This window comes from Zootoca vivipara, chromosome 11, assembly GCF_965207765.1.
Source record: "Zootoca vivipara chromosome 11, rZooViv2.hap1.1, whole genome shotgun sequence".
In the NCBI taxonomy this organism is placed as follows: domain Eukaryota; kingdom Metazoa; phylum Chordata; class Lepidosauria; order Squamata; family Lacertidae; genus Zootoca; species Zootoca vivipara.
The window spans coordinates 7,057,415-7,071,346 of NC_142594.1; positions in this window are offsets into that span (position 1 = coordinate 7,057,415).

Consider the following 13,932-nt stretch of genomic DNA (forward strand, 5'->3'; position numbering starts at 1 on the left):
ACAAATACAGGTGGATCAGAAAATGGTGACTTACATCCTTTCCCCCCCAAATAATATTTATTCATTTTCAAACACTTCAAAATACAGAAAATCGCCAAAAACAAAAAAGAAAAGGAAAAAGACAAAAAGAAAACATGAAAAAGAAAAACATATCAATTCTATCATTTTTTACTTAACATTGTAGACTTCCTCAATCCCCCCCCAGGGTCCAAATTTAAATCCAACTTAAGCAGTTTTCATATTATATCTTACATCATTTTCATCATTATCTCTCAACTATTTTTATTCTAGAGACATCAACTACCCTAATCCTAGAATTCATCAATTAATCCAAATCTAACTTTATTTTCCCATCCATCTATCTTCTGATTCCTCCCTTAGCCTAAAATTTATTCCCCCAAATTTTCCATAAACTTAAGTATTACTTCGTCTATCCTAATAACATTTAAACACTTGAATCTAATTCAGCACCCCCCTCCCCTGGACTCAGGGTCTCCCAGATGAATCAGCCAACTCCATAAATCGTTCCAGTTTCGGATGACTTCTTACAACCTTAATGGGGAGTAAAAACCAATGAACATAATGGGATTTCTGAGTAAATATGCACATTCTCACACTTGTTGTTGTTGTTGTTGTTGTTGTTGTTGTTGTTTAGTCGGTTAGTCGTGTCCGACTCTTCGTGACCCCATGGACCAGAGCACGCCAGGCACTCCTGTCTTCCACTGCCTCCCGCAGTTTGGTCAAACTCATGTTTGTAGCTTCAAGAACACTGTCCGACCATCTCGTCCTTCCAGTGAGCACTCAGGGCTGATTTCCTTAAGAATGGATAGGTTTGATCTTCTTGCAGTCCATGGGACTCTCAAGAGTCTCCTCCAGCACCATAATTCAAAAGCATCAATTCTTCGGCGACCAGCCTTCTTTATGGTCCAGCTTTCATTTCCATACATCACTCCTGGGAAAACCATAGCTTTAACTATACGGACCTTTGTCGGCAAGGTGATGTCTCTGCTTTTTAAGATGCTGTCTAGGTTTGTCACTGCTTTTCTCCCAAGAAGCAGGCGTCTTTTAATTTCGTGACTGCTGTCACCATCTGCAGTGATCAAGGAGCCCAAGAAAGTAAAATCTCTCACTGCCTCCATTTCTTCCCCTTCTATTTGCCAGGAGGTGATGGGACCAGTGGCCATGATCTTGGTTTTTTTGATGTTGAGCTTCAGGCCAAATTTTGCGCTCTCCTCTTTCACCCTCATTAAAAGATTCTTTAATTCCTCCTCACTTTCTGCCATCAAGGTTGTGTCATCTGCATATCTGAGGTCGTTGATATTTCTTCCGGCAATCTTAATTCCGGCTTGGGATTCATCTAGTCCAGCCTTTCGCATGATGAATTCTGCATATAAGTTAAATAAGCAGGGAGACAATATACAGCCTTGCCGTATTCCTTTCCCAATTTTGAACCAATCAGTTGTTCTCACACTTGTAGTCTTGTTGAAAGTCACCGAGATGGTTTAGTTAGGACTAAGCTCTATCCCACTGCTTTCTATGGAGCTCAGCTATGACTAGTGATGGGGTTTGCAGTCAGTACTTGTTCATTTCCCCCCTCACTGTGCCCTTCGGCAAACTCGGTTTGTTTCAGTCCACGGCCTGTGAATTGCAGTTCTGCTATTGTGAATCTTTGCCCACCACTCCATTTGCAGGACTCCATGGGGTATTGTAATTTGTTTGCCTTGTAGTGCCTTTTCTCTCCTCTTTGTGCAATACTTGCCAAGCAATTTGTGTTCCCAACCATCACCCATGCAATTCCCACCTCTAAATTTAGTCTCTGCAAAGGCATTTGACAACCATTCACCTACTGTATATCTTCTTGGAAGAATAAGGAGAAACCAAGAGAAGGGAAGAGACAGTGAGGGTTTTTTTGCTTTAAACTATTTGGCTGTTTTTAAAGTTTACTCATTCATTGATCCTCAGCTGTGTTGCTGGCCTTAACCAACCCCCCCCCCCCAAAAAAAGATGGTGAATATTTTTTCATGTTTATAATTGTGACTTGCCCCCTTGCTCTCTTGTAATATGTTGTTGTTTAGTCATTTAGTCGTGTCCGACTCTTCGTGACCCCATGGACCAGAGCACGCCAGGCACTCCTGTCTTGCACTGCCTCCCGCAGTTTGGTCAGACTCATGTTAGTAGCTTCAAGAACACTGTCCAACCATCTCATCCTCTGTCGTCCCCTTCTCCCAGTGCCCTCAATCTTTCCCAACATCAGGGTCTTTTCCAGGGAGTCTTCTCTTCTCATGAGGTGGCCAAAGTATTGGAGCCTCAGCTTCAGGATCTGTCCTTCCAGGGAGCACTCAGGGCTGATTTCCTTCAGAATGGATAGGTTTGATCTTCTTGCAGTCCATGGGACTCTCAAGAGTCTCCTCAAGCACCATAATTCAAAAGCATCAATTCTTCAGCGATCAGCCTTCTTTATGGTCCAGCTCTCACTTCCATACATCACTACTGGGAAAACCATAGCTTTAACTATACGGACCTTTGTCGGCAAGGTGATGTCTCTGCTTTTTAAGATGCTGTCTAGGTTTGTCATTGCTTTTCTCCGAAAAAACAGCCGTCTTTTAATTTCGTGACTGCTGTCAGCATCTGCAGTGATCAAGGAGCCCAAGAAAGTAAAATCTCTCACTGCCTCCATTTATGGTAATATACCATGCTTTTATGACTCAAAATCATTTTTGCAAAGTTCACCCACAATATGTCAAGTTTTATATCAGTAACAATACCTATCTTTGAGTTTATACCCGAATATTATTTTTGTGGTACTTTCGTCTTTCATCTTCACCCAACTCTTAACACACCAAAGCTGAGACCAAAGAGGGGAAGAAGCACTGTGACATTTCTTGCCCTGTGAGGCCATATGATGCCACAAAGGGAACAGAGACAATGCAAGTAGTAATCTCTCTCTCCCACTCTCTCGCTCTCTGGCTCATGAGATGCTGAAGTATCCTTAGTTTGTAGATGCCAGCTGAGAATTACTCTGTCTGTTCTGGAAGGATTTGCACTACCCATAAAGGATCAGAGTCACAGTTTGGAGCTGCTCAATGATGAGACATTGTCCCTGAAGGCACAAATGACTTCGGTGGCTCAGAGTGCCCTTTCTAAGATTCAGCTGATAAACAAACTGCAACCTTATCGGGAGAGAGAGAAACTAATATTTTCCTTGAGGGAAATTCAGGTTTCAGGAATCAATGGAAACAGGATGTGGGGGACCAAGAGATTGAAAAAGTGAACAAGTTACACGACAGTGGAAAACCACTTTCACCTAAAGAAAACTCCCTAAAGTTATTATACACCTGCTTGGATGGCTCAGATATTGGAGCCAGGCTTTCCCTATTCTTGGAAGGGTTGTGGACATAGAGGGACTTACATGACCATGTGATGGTCCTGCCCTCTGGTGGAAGCTTTTTGGGAAGCAGCAATTCAGGGACATATCATTCACACTCAAATAGTGACAGATATAAAATTGCACTTACTGTCTAGATCCAAAGGGATTCTGCAGCTATTCTGTCAAAATAGGAACCAGGCAGAGGGCCTTCTCGGTAGTGGCGCCTGCCCTGTGGAACGCCCTCCCATCAGATGTCAAGGAAATAAGCAACTATCCTACTTTTAAAAGACATCTGAAGGCAGCCCTGTTTAGGGGAGTTTTTCATGTTTAATGCCAGATGGGCGGGGTATAAATAATAAATTTTTATTATAATAAAAGATACCTGGTGTGTTTTATGATAGTAGCTATGAGACCTCTGATTGTCTTCACAAAATGTTACTTCTTATCATGGCTTTGTTGTTGAGGTGCTGCTTGGACCAATACTGAAAGGGATGTGGGTGGCGCTGTGGTCTCAACCACTGTGCCTCTTGAGCTTGCTGATCAGAAGGTTGGCGGTTCGAATCCCCGCGATGGGGTGAGCTCCCATTGCTCTGTCCCAGCTCCTGCCAACCTAGCAGTTCAAAAGCAGACCAGTGCAAGTAGATAAATAGGTTCCGCTCCGGCAGGAAGGTAAACAGCGTTTCTGTGCGCTCTGGTTTCCATCATGGTGTTCCATTCCACGAGAAGAGGTTTTGTCCCGCTGGCCACATGGACATTGATAGCCTGCCTATTGACATTGGTGTTCTGATTAAGATTCCTGTAATGGAGGGGTGAGAAATCTGCGGCCCTCCAAATGTTGTTGGACTCCAGCGCCCATCAACCCCAGCCAGCCTGGCCAATGGCCAGGGACGACCAGACCTGTCACCCAGAAGCCAGGGGCAGGCTTAGGCAATATGGCTCCCTAAGTGAGGCCAAAATTTGCCCTCCCCCCCAAAAAAAAATTCTCACAGCTCTGCTCTCCTCCCTTTGTCCTAACCGATGGGGAGGGTACAATGAAACCGCCCCCCTGTAGCTCTTTAAACCCCTCATCTAGGAGAAGTGGCTCCTAGAGGTGAGAGACAACAGTGGTGCATGAGTGCCCAGTTTGGCAGGCATGAAGCCACCAAGTGTCAGAGACTGGGCTGACAAGGGGGGAGAGGCAGTTTTGAATTGCAGCCAAACAATGAGAAAGATAACAAGGTAGGGGTGGGCGAGCAGCCAAGCTACGCTGAATTGGGAGAATTAAGGGAGGGGGGAGAGCAGTCAGTGAACACTTCAATAGACAGTGTAGAAGCTCCTCCGTCTCCTCGGGCGCGACGGTCGTTGAGGGTACAAGAGCAATGTACGCAGCAGAGTTTGGCAATGGGAGGCTTCCGTAGAGGCCAGTGCTGTTGGGGAAGGGGAAGAGAGGAGGAGCCAGATCAAAAGTTTTCTTGTTTTCTCCCTGCTCTTTGAAACCATGGGGAGGGGAGGGGACAGAGATTCTTCAGGCCTGACACCAAGCCTGCTCCATGAGAAACACAGGGGCAGTAAGAAGTGACTCCGCTGACCAGGAGGTGACCGATCCAGGCACCTGCGCCCTCGGCAGTGCCTCCTCATCGCTCCTGCAATGTGGAAAGATCTCTGCATGCGCACCATGCTCTGGTGCTGGCAGAGTGTGAGGCAAGCACCCCCAGCTGCTGCCTCCCCAGCCAGTGATCAAATAATAATAATAATAATAATAATAATAATAATAATAATAATAATAATTTATTATTTATACCCCGCCCATCTGGCTGGGTTTCCCCAGCCACTCTGGGCGGCTTCCAACAGAAATATTAGAATACACTAATTTCTTAAAGATTAAAAGCTTCCCTAAACAGGACTGCCTTCATCCCTTCCACCACCAGCCACAAGGCAGAAGGAGGAAGATGAATGGGCGCATTGGAGCCTTGACTGGACGCCACCTCTGCACCAGCGCCATGGAGACAGATGCAGCCAAGCACCACCTGCCTGGGCACCAAGCCCTGTTGTCGCCCACCAAAGCCAGCTCCATCCCTAGTGGTGCAGAATGAAAAGAAGGGAGAGACATGGTCTGGGTCAAGTGCACTATGGCATAGCTGTATCGCCCTCGGTGCCCAGTGCAGGGAAATTGGGTGTGCTGCCCTAACTCGTCCTCTGCAGCAGCATCTGGAAGGCCAAAAATTCCTCAACCCTGGTGTGACCTATTATATGTGGGTGTGTTGAATTTGGTAAAAGAGTAAAATAAAAGGAGAAATCCTGGATGTCAAGATCCAGGTTTGGGGCAAGTACTCTTCGGTGAGAGAGCCCCAGCAGAGATGTAAAACCCAAAAACAGACAGCAAGGTAAAGCATGGAAATATAGGTTGTTGGACTTTTAAAATATCCCCTTCTAAGTCACTTCCAAAGATTCCCATTTCTCCTAGCATAGAAAAAGACCATATATTTGGTATGTTAACAATGGTTTACTTACAAACTCTTCAAAGGTCAGATTCATGTGCTTTTCTATACAGCAACAAGAAAAGACAGGCAGTATAACTTAGGTTTCCAAAAGTAATAAACATTTCTAAATTATTTGTATAGAAACACAAAGATGGCTTGCTTAAGCCATGTGGTCTAAGCTTGGCACATCCAACTTAGACCTCCTTACAGCTAGAGTTTACATGGTGGAAGAAGAGAGAACAGAGAGTTTGGTAACCCTTCATCCCATGATTAGGGGGTGTGACCTACCTAAGCCTGGCAGGACAGCTTACTCTATGGTCTTAATCCCTTCATACATTAATTAGAGTTAAGCTTGTTGGTTATGTGGATATATTGCACAATTTTAACCTTTGAAGTCTTAAATGGCTTGGAGCCAGGTGACTTGAAGGATCCCTTCCCCCTACTTATTCCTACTCAAGGTCATAGGTTGTCAGAAGGCAACACAACCAAGAGGGAATCCAGCTGGTGGCTACAAGGGAAGGCCCCTTTTGCTGATAACACCCCAAGGCTTACTTGGCACCTAGTCTGTATTACTTTTATTGTCCCAGAATTTGTAGAGCTCTTTTGATATATATATTTTTAATAGATTTTGAGGCTCTGGTTTTGGGTTTTTTTTAAAAAAAGTTTTCAGACCTGTCTGCACTTGGTTTTATTAATTTGTCTTTGCTGGAAATGAATTATTTATGGCTTATATTGTATGATAACTGTTTTTCTGTATGATACCCAGATAATTTTCTTAGAGGCACTGTATAAAAATGTCATAAATAAATAAAAACCCAAGGGGCATGAATATGACCACTTGCCTGGCTTCCGGCAGAGGCAGGAGGATTTTGTTGTTGTTTTCCTTCTCTCCCAATATATTTAATTTCTCTTTTGGGACGGTATGCAATGTGCACATCACTGAAAAGCCAATAAAACTGATTTTTAAAAACAGAAACTCCAAAACAGCCTAATGAGGACTTAGCACGCTCCGTGGCCACAGAATGCTGTATGATTTTTTTATTCCACTTTGTTGCTGTTATTTCTAACCTACCACATTTCATTGCAATACAGTGGTACCTCTGGTTACGTACTTAATTCGCTCCGGAGTTCCGTTCTTAACCTGAAACCATTCTTAACCTGAGGTACCACTTTAGCTAATGGGGCCTTCCGCTGCCGCCGCCACGCAATTTCTGTTCTCATCCTGAGGTAAAGTTCTTAACCCGAGGTACTACTTCCGGGTTAGCGGAGTCTGTAACCCGAAGTGTTTGTAACCCGAGGTACCACTGTACATAGAATTAGCATTACAACAGAATACATCATAAGAAATAAAAGAAACAATAAAAATGCAAATAAAAATTGATTTCTTCAAGCCGAATTCCAGTCACGCTGTGGACCACCTGATTGAAGCTCATGAATTCCTAGTGGTCTGTGCACCAGCGTTTGAAAACCCTCATTCTCAAAAAATACCTTTCTAAAAGGCCACAAAAGCCAGCCTCTCTCTTGCCCTCTCTCTCACACACTCAGACAGGCACTAGCAGGATAATAGACCTTTACGTTTTCTTACTCCACAGTTTAGCGTTCCTCCGGATTTGTCACTCAGTTCACTACCCCTTTGAGAACAGCAAAAATGAAGAGGAGGTATTTTTTATCATGGGAAGGGAGTGAAATTCTCTGACTGTTCTGGGTCCTCCTGATCTCTCTCCCCCCCCCCCACTGGTGGTATAGATGGGAGTATCTGGATTCACATTCAGATAATGAGTTTGCTAAGCATACATATTAGGGTTGTTTTACTTTCTAAAGTGCTGCTGTCCTTAATAAATACCTTCTTGCTTACAAAAATAAATAAATAGGGATAATGGTTGCTTCACTACTCTGCTTGAGCAAGAGAATGCTCATTTCACTTCCTGATTTTCTCCACATTGCTGCATTTCATTTCTCCTGAGAACGGCTCCAGGTTTTCAGAACACATGCTAATATATATTGTTGTTGTTTAGTCATTTAGTCGTGTCTGACTCTTCGTGACCCCATGGACCAGAGCACGCCAGGCACTCCCGTCTTGCACTGCCTCCCACAGTTTGGTCAGACTCATGTTGGTAGCTTCGAGAACACTTTCCAACCATCTCGTCCTTTGTCATCCCCTTCTCCTTGTGCCCTCTATCTTTCCCAACATCAGGGACTTTTCCAGGGAATCTTCTCTTCTCATGAGGTGGCCAAAGTATTGGAGCCTCAGCTTCAGGATCTGTCCTTCCAGTGAGCACTCAGGGCTGATTTCCTTCAGAATGGATAGGTTTGATCTTCTTGCAGTCCATGGGACTCTCAAGAGTCTCCTCCAGCACCATAATTCAAAAGCATCAATAATAATAATAATAATAATAATAATAATAATAATAATAATAATATCTTTATTACGGTCATAGACCAGCAGAAAAAGAAGCATCAATTCTTTGGCGATCAGCCTTCTTTATGGTCCAGCTCTCACTTCCATACATCACTACTGGGAAAATCATAGCTTGAACTATACATATACATGTTTTATTACAGAAAAATTTCAGGAACAGACTGGAAAGAGAAGTTTCTGAATTGGAACTCATTACCAAGCTTAAAACCATGGAGCCACCTGGGATGAACAAAACATTGGATTCTTATCTCATTATGCATGATCAAGCTTTCTTTAGCGCCTCAGCCCTTGCTTTTTCCCCGCAGGACCAATTGCAGTCATCAGCAGTCGTTAACAGCCATCTACAGGTTTACCACTCCCATCAGCCCATCACCCATTCCCCACCACCACCCACCCTCTGTATATACATAAGGGTCTGACTTCTGTTTCAAGTGTATCTGAAGTGTGCATGCACACAAAAGCTCATACCAAAATAAAAACTTAGTTGGTCTTTAAGGTGCTACTGAAGGAATTTTTTTATTTTGCTTCGACTCAGACCAACACGGCTACCTACCTGTAACTATACATATACATATACATATACATATACATATACATATACATCCACACACACACACACACACACCAGGTGAGAAGTAAGGTTAATGGCAGAAAAGGTGTGTGCATGCATGGGAGACAGTAGTTTGATAAGAGGACTGCACGAGTGACTATCATCTCCATTATCATCTCAAAATCAGGTTTGATGCTTCATAATACTATACGGCAAAGGAGCAAGAATACTTTACAGAAATGAGCTTGGTAATGTGACACTGGGCAGCATGATCAAAGAAAAGCAGGTTGATGTCAATCAATACCGTGTTTTGATCATAATGTCCAAATGCTGCACTTAAGCACAGTATATTTGAGAAAGCGGTCCAGCCTCACACACACATCGCATGGGAGGTCACTCAAATATGCCGTCCCCAAGATCACCATTTGCACCCCAAAGCAGAACAGTCTTGGGTCATTTCTGCTAGATCTAGGTTGATTGGTAGCAGTAGAACAGCGGGTGGATTGGGAAACAAAATTTCTTTCAGCTGTCAGCAGGTGGAGCTATTGATTTATTCAAAATTCTAATTAAAGGAGTGGCAAAGGCAGAAAAAGCAAAGAAACCAGGGCAGTTATGTGGCTGTGCTTTATCTCGACAGTCATAAGTGTGTCCCTAGCTTTTGCAAATGTCAAAAACTCTCTTAAATAAACTGGCTGTGATTTAGGTGCCAACATAACCATGTATTCAAGCCAATGGGGGCATTTTTCATCGGTTTGAAAAGCCTTTCCAAATAATAATGTACAGTATAATCGATGCATATCTGCAGTCAGAGATGGTCCATAAAAACTGAGGGCAGTATCTTTAGCAGTTTGTTTTAAAAAAGGCAGTTAGGTTACATTTTTGCTGCCCCCCCCCCGATAGATGGGAAAATACATTTCAGTCTCATTTGACCACACAAAAAGTCTCAAGTTGAGAAGGGGGAAAAAACACTTGCTAAGTTTTGCTGCAGTACAAATTACAGAAAGGATAAAGTAAGCATTCTCTGGAAAGGTTGTAAATAATGGAAGTAAGAAATAAACTAAGGCTGAACCAAAAATGATCTGTCACACATTTTGGCTCAAAGTGGGCGGGGGGCATTTTGACCCTTCTTTGCCATCTGCTTGTGGTCCTGCCAGCAATGTCAACCATGCTTCCTCTCTGGTTCAGCAAACACCTTTTTTTCTTGTTTTACCCCCAGGATGAATAAGCAAAAGGCATTTCCTTCGCTGTGATTTGCTTTCAGATATCATGACATCTACCTGCTCTCATTCTGTTTTGGCTTTGTAATGATGCCACGCAAACAATGGCAATTTTAAGGAGAAATGTTTGTAGTGATGATAAGTTAAATGATCAGGGGAGAAAACTCTTATCTGACAGAATGTCTGGTCTCAGTAATTATTTTAAGTGCGTAATGTATGTTATTTTGTTTTGGAATGGCTTCAGTTACACAGATAAATGACTTTTGTACTCAATTTCCCCATCACCATATATTGAGCTTCAGATTCTCAATTCAAAAATCTTTTACCAGTGAAATTCAGGAGCTCCTTCTCATGTCGTCAGTGTGCTAGTTCTGCCAGATATTCACACTTAGCACATGATGGCTGCAACATCAAGTGATGACGTACATGTATGAATGGGACATTACAATGATAACACAGAGAAATAACTTTCCATTTTCCTCACACCGCCTTAAACACAGTATTTTTCAACAGTCTGTTCATCCATTCAGAGGCTTCTCTTCAGATGTACACCGTAGTCACGGTTAGAAAATAAAATTGTATAGATACAGATGTAAACCGGGTCTCATATGAAAAATCCCTCTCACACACAAAATGTCCTGCGCCACTTGGAATGACCTTTTCTGCTATGCCTGAGGCAGAAATTACAGGTAAGTGACAAATTGGAGGAAGAGTTCTCAAAACTCTGTGTGCCGATCAAGTTGATTAAGTACAAGCCAATAATGTTGATTCACATCCTTTGGTTCTTCACGGAGTAGTGAAACAATTCTGCCCCTTGTCCCCATTTTTCCTTATTTTGTCATTAGACCCATTGGCTAATATCCTCAGAGACAACTCACTTGCCATTGGCTATGAACTTGATAACTAGCAGCACCTGTTAAACATGTTCACGACATTTCTATAATGATACCTGACCCAGGTGGGACCCAGGTGGCGCTGTGGTTAAACCACTGAGCCTAGGGCTTGCTGATCAGAAGGTTGGCGGTTCGAATCCCTGTGACGGGGTGAGCTCCCGTTGCTCGGTCCCAGCTCCTGCCAACCTAGCAGTTCGAAAGCACGTCAAAATGCAAGTAGATAAATAGGAACCGCTACAGCGGGAAGGTAAACGGCGTTTCCATGTGCTGCTCTGGTTTGCCAGAAGCGGCTTTGTCATGCTGGCCACATGACCTGGAAGCTATACGCCGGCTCCCTCGGCCAATAATGCGAGATGAGCGCGCAACCCCAGAGTCGGCCACGACTGGACCTAATGGTCAGGGGTCCCTTTACCTTTACCTGACCCAGAATCAACTCTGCATGGACTCAACAAAGAAATAGCCCCCCACCCCACCCCCGGCTTGATTTCAGATTTTAAAATTAATCACTATAAATCCGAGGCTATATTCTGGAACACAGGCCCCACACCACAACTTTTTGTTACAAGGAACATAGATATTAAACTATGCTTTGCATCCCTTACATACTTGGGGGGGCTCTTGTTTCTAGGAATTTATCAAAAACCTTGCCATTTCAATTATTTTCAAGTTATTGACAAGATAAAAACTGACTTTCACACTTGAGGTGAAAGTATTTATCCCTGCTAGGTCAAACAACATCTCTGCTTCCTTTTCCTCTTCTAGCTTCTCCTTTTGTTTACCCCTTCCCAAGTCAGACTTTGCAAAAACAAAAACAAAAAAGAGTTATTTCTCTCTAGCAGCTTTCAATATTTATTTGCTAACTAAATCTGGCAGCTGGGACATTCCTAAGCTGACCTTCAGTCTGAGAACTGAACGACAACGGTGAGATTCAAAGAAGGCCGGGTTTGCAAATGGGATGCCCTCCAGATGTTCTTAGAATAAAACTCCCATCATCCCTGACTGTTGGCTGTGCTGATGGGAGTTGGAGTCCAGCAACATCTCAAGGAAAACAGTTTCCACATCTCCACTCCAATCCTATGCACAACTACCCAAACTATAGGTATGCTGAAATCCTATGCACACAATACATTCCATTGATCTGAATAAACATGGATAGAAAGTGCCACTATGAGCAACAGAACTTGGTTTGAACACACATTCGGTACAAATTTGAGACCATGAGAAATTATTCAAACCACTTCTGCCACATGGTTGAATGCTACATTTTCCTTCACCCTGAAATGGCCAAATCAGACATACAGAAAAGTGACAATAAGATCTCCGGCTGCCTTATATTCTTCTCTCAATTATAGTGAGAGAGAAAGGGAGAGGATCTGTTTTCTGTAAATATGGTGAAGAAAACCCACCAGATGAAAAGCAAAAAGTAGCAACCGAGATGTGCGTATGGTGGAGGAAAGTGTGTCAGAAGGAAGCTTCTGTCTCCCACAGAGTGTTATCACTCCATGGCAACATCTTTATACTTTCAACAGAGATCTAAAGTGACCCATTGAATTCCAGCAGAGTGAAGATGGATACCCGCTAAATAAAGGATCCTGAAATTAAGCACTGCTGGAGGACTAATTATATGCCACAGCATAGATAACCACCCTGTTCAAATTTAATAGGATCAGTAAAGAGTACAAACCCATTACTGTACAAAAGGAGCAAGCGCAGCAGCAACAGACCTCAAGCCAGTCCTTAGCCACGGGATATGTGGTTTTTGAAGCTGAGGCTTATTCTTCCTTCCTGGGCAATTGAGCTAAAGTACAATCTGATCTCAAAAATCCAAAAATCCTACAGAGCTACAGAAATGGAAAGAGGAAACTGGAGAAAGCAATAAAGAGTTTGGGGTTTTGCTGTGGGGGGGAGGAGGTGTCTTGCTGTTATTAATATTATTTTTTACATAGCTTTATTTTTAGATCTTTTTCTAGTTTACATGGGCATCGATCAATTTGGTTGTGTACTTTATGGTGGGTTTTATTGTTTACGACTACTTTTGTGTTGTTTTTCAGTGGAAAACAGTACCCCCCAAATCCAGGGGTGTACCTAGGGGTCAGACAGGTTGACTAAGGGCGCAGACCCAGGCATAGCTGCCAAGTCTCCCGTATTCCCTGGGAAACCCCCGTTTTTCCAGCTGTCCCCAGCTGAAAAAAACAGATTTTTTTGTTTCCCCTCGGTTTATTCTGGCGCGGCGGCCATTTTGGAACTAGGCAGAGCATGTTCAGAAGCGACTTTTGATGCTGCTTTGCCCAGTTCCAAAATGGCTGCAGCGCGACTTCTGGTGCGGCGGCCATTTTGTAACAGGGCAGAGCAGCATCAAAAGTCACTTCTGAGCATGCTCCGCCCAGTTCCAAAATGGCGGCAGCATTACTTCCGGTCTGCTACTTCCGGTCCAGTCCCTTATTTCTCAGGCCGGAACTTGGCAGGTATGGACCCAGGATGGCACAAAACTGATTGGTGCCTCTCCAATCTGGGTCAGAGTGGCTAGGGGGCTGTCCACATGCCTGCTCCTCGAGCTGCTCCTCCACTGCTCTGGGCAGCGAGGCATGGGGCAGGAGCGCGTCCCCTTTTTAATAATAATTTTTATAGATTTTCAATTATCAGCCAATAGTAGCTTCATTATAACAATACCAATTTATAATACAATTACTAATAGCAATCATTCAAATACCAAATTATATAATTTAGATAAGGTGGCCGCCCCACGTGCTAGAATTGATTTGATGGTTTATTTCTGCATTCCGAAATCTTATTGATTTCAATTACATTCCAGTTGTCATAATAATCCCTTATACAACAGCTGCAATATTTACAACTTCTATCCGGATTGACACATTAAATAATTTATGAAACTACAGGTGGAGATCTCCCACTATATCCTTGTTCTTCCGTTGTGTGACATTTATTCGGTCCGTGGTGTTTCTTCCCACCCTGTAAAATGTTATGTCTATCTTTTCCCGGTTGTTATTGTTATCCATCATGCCTTGG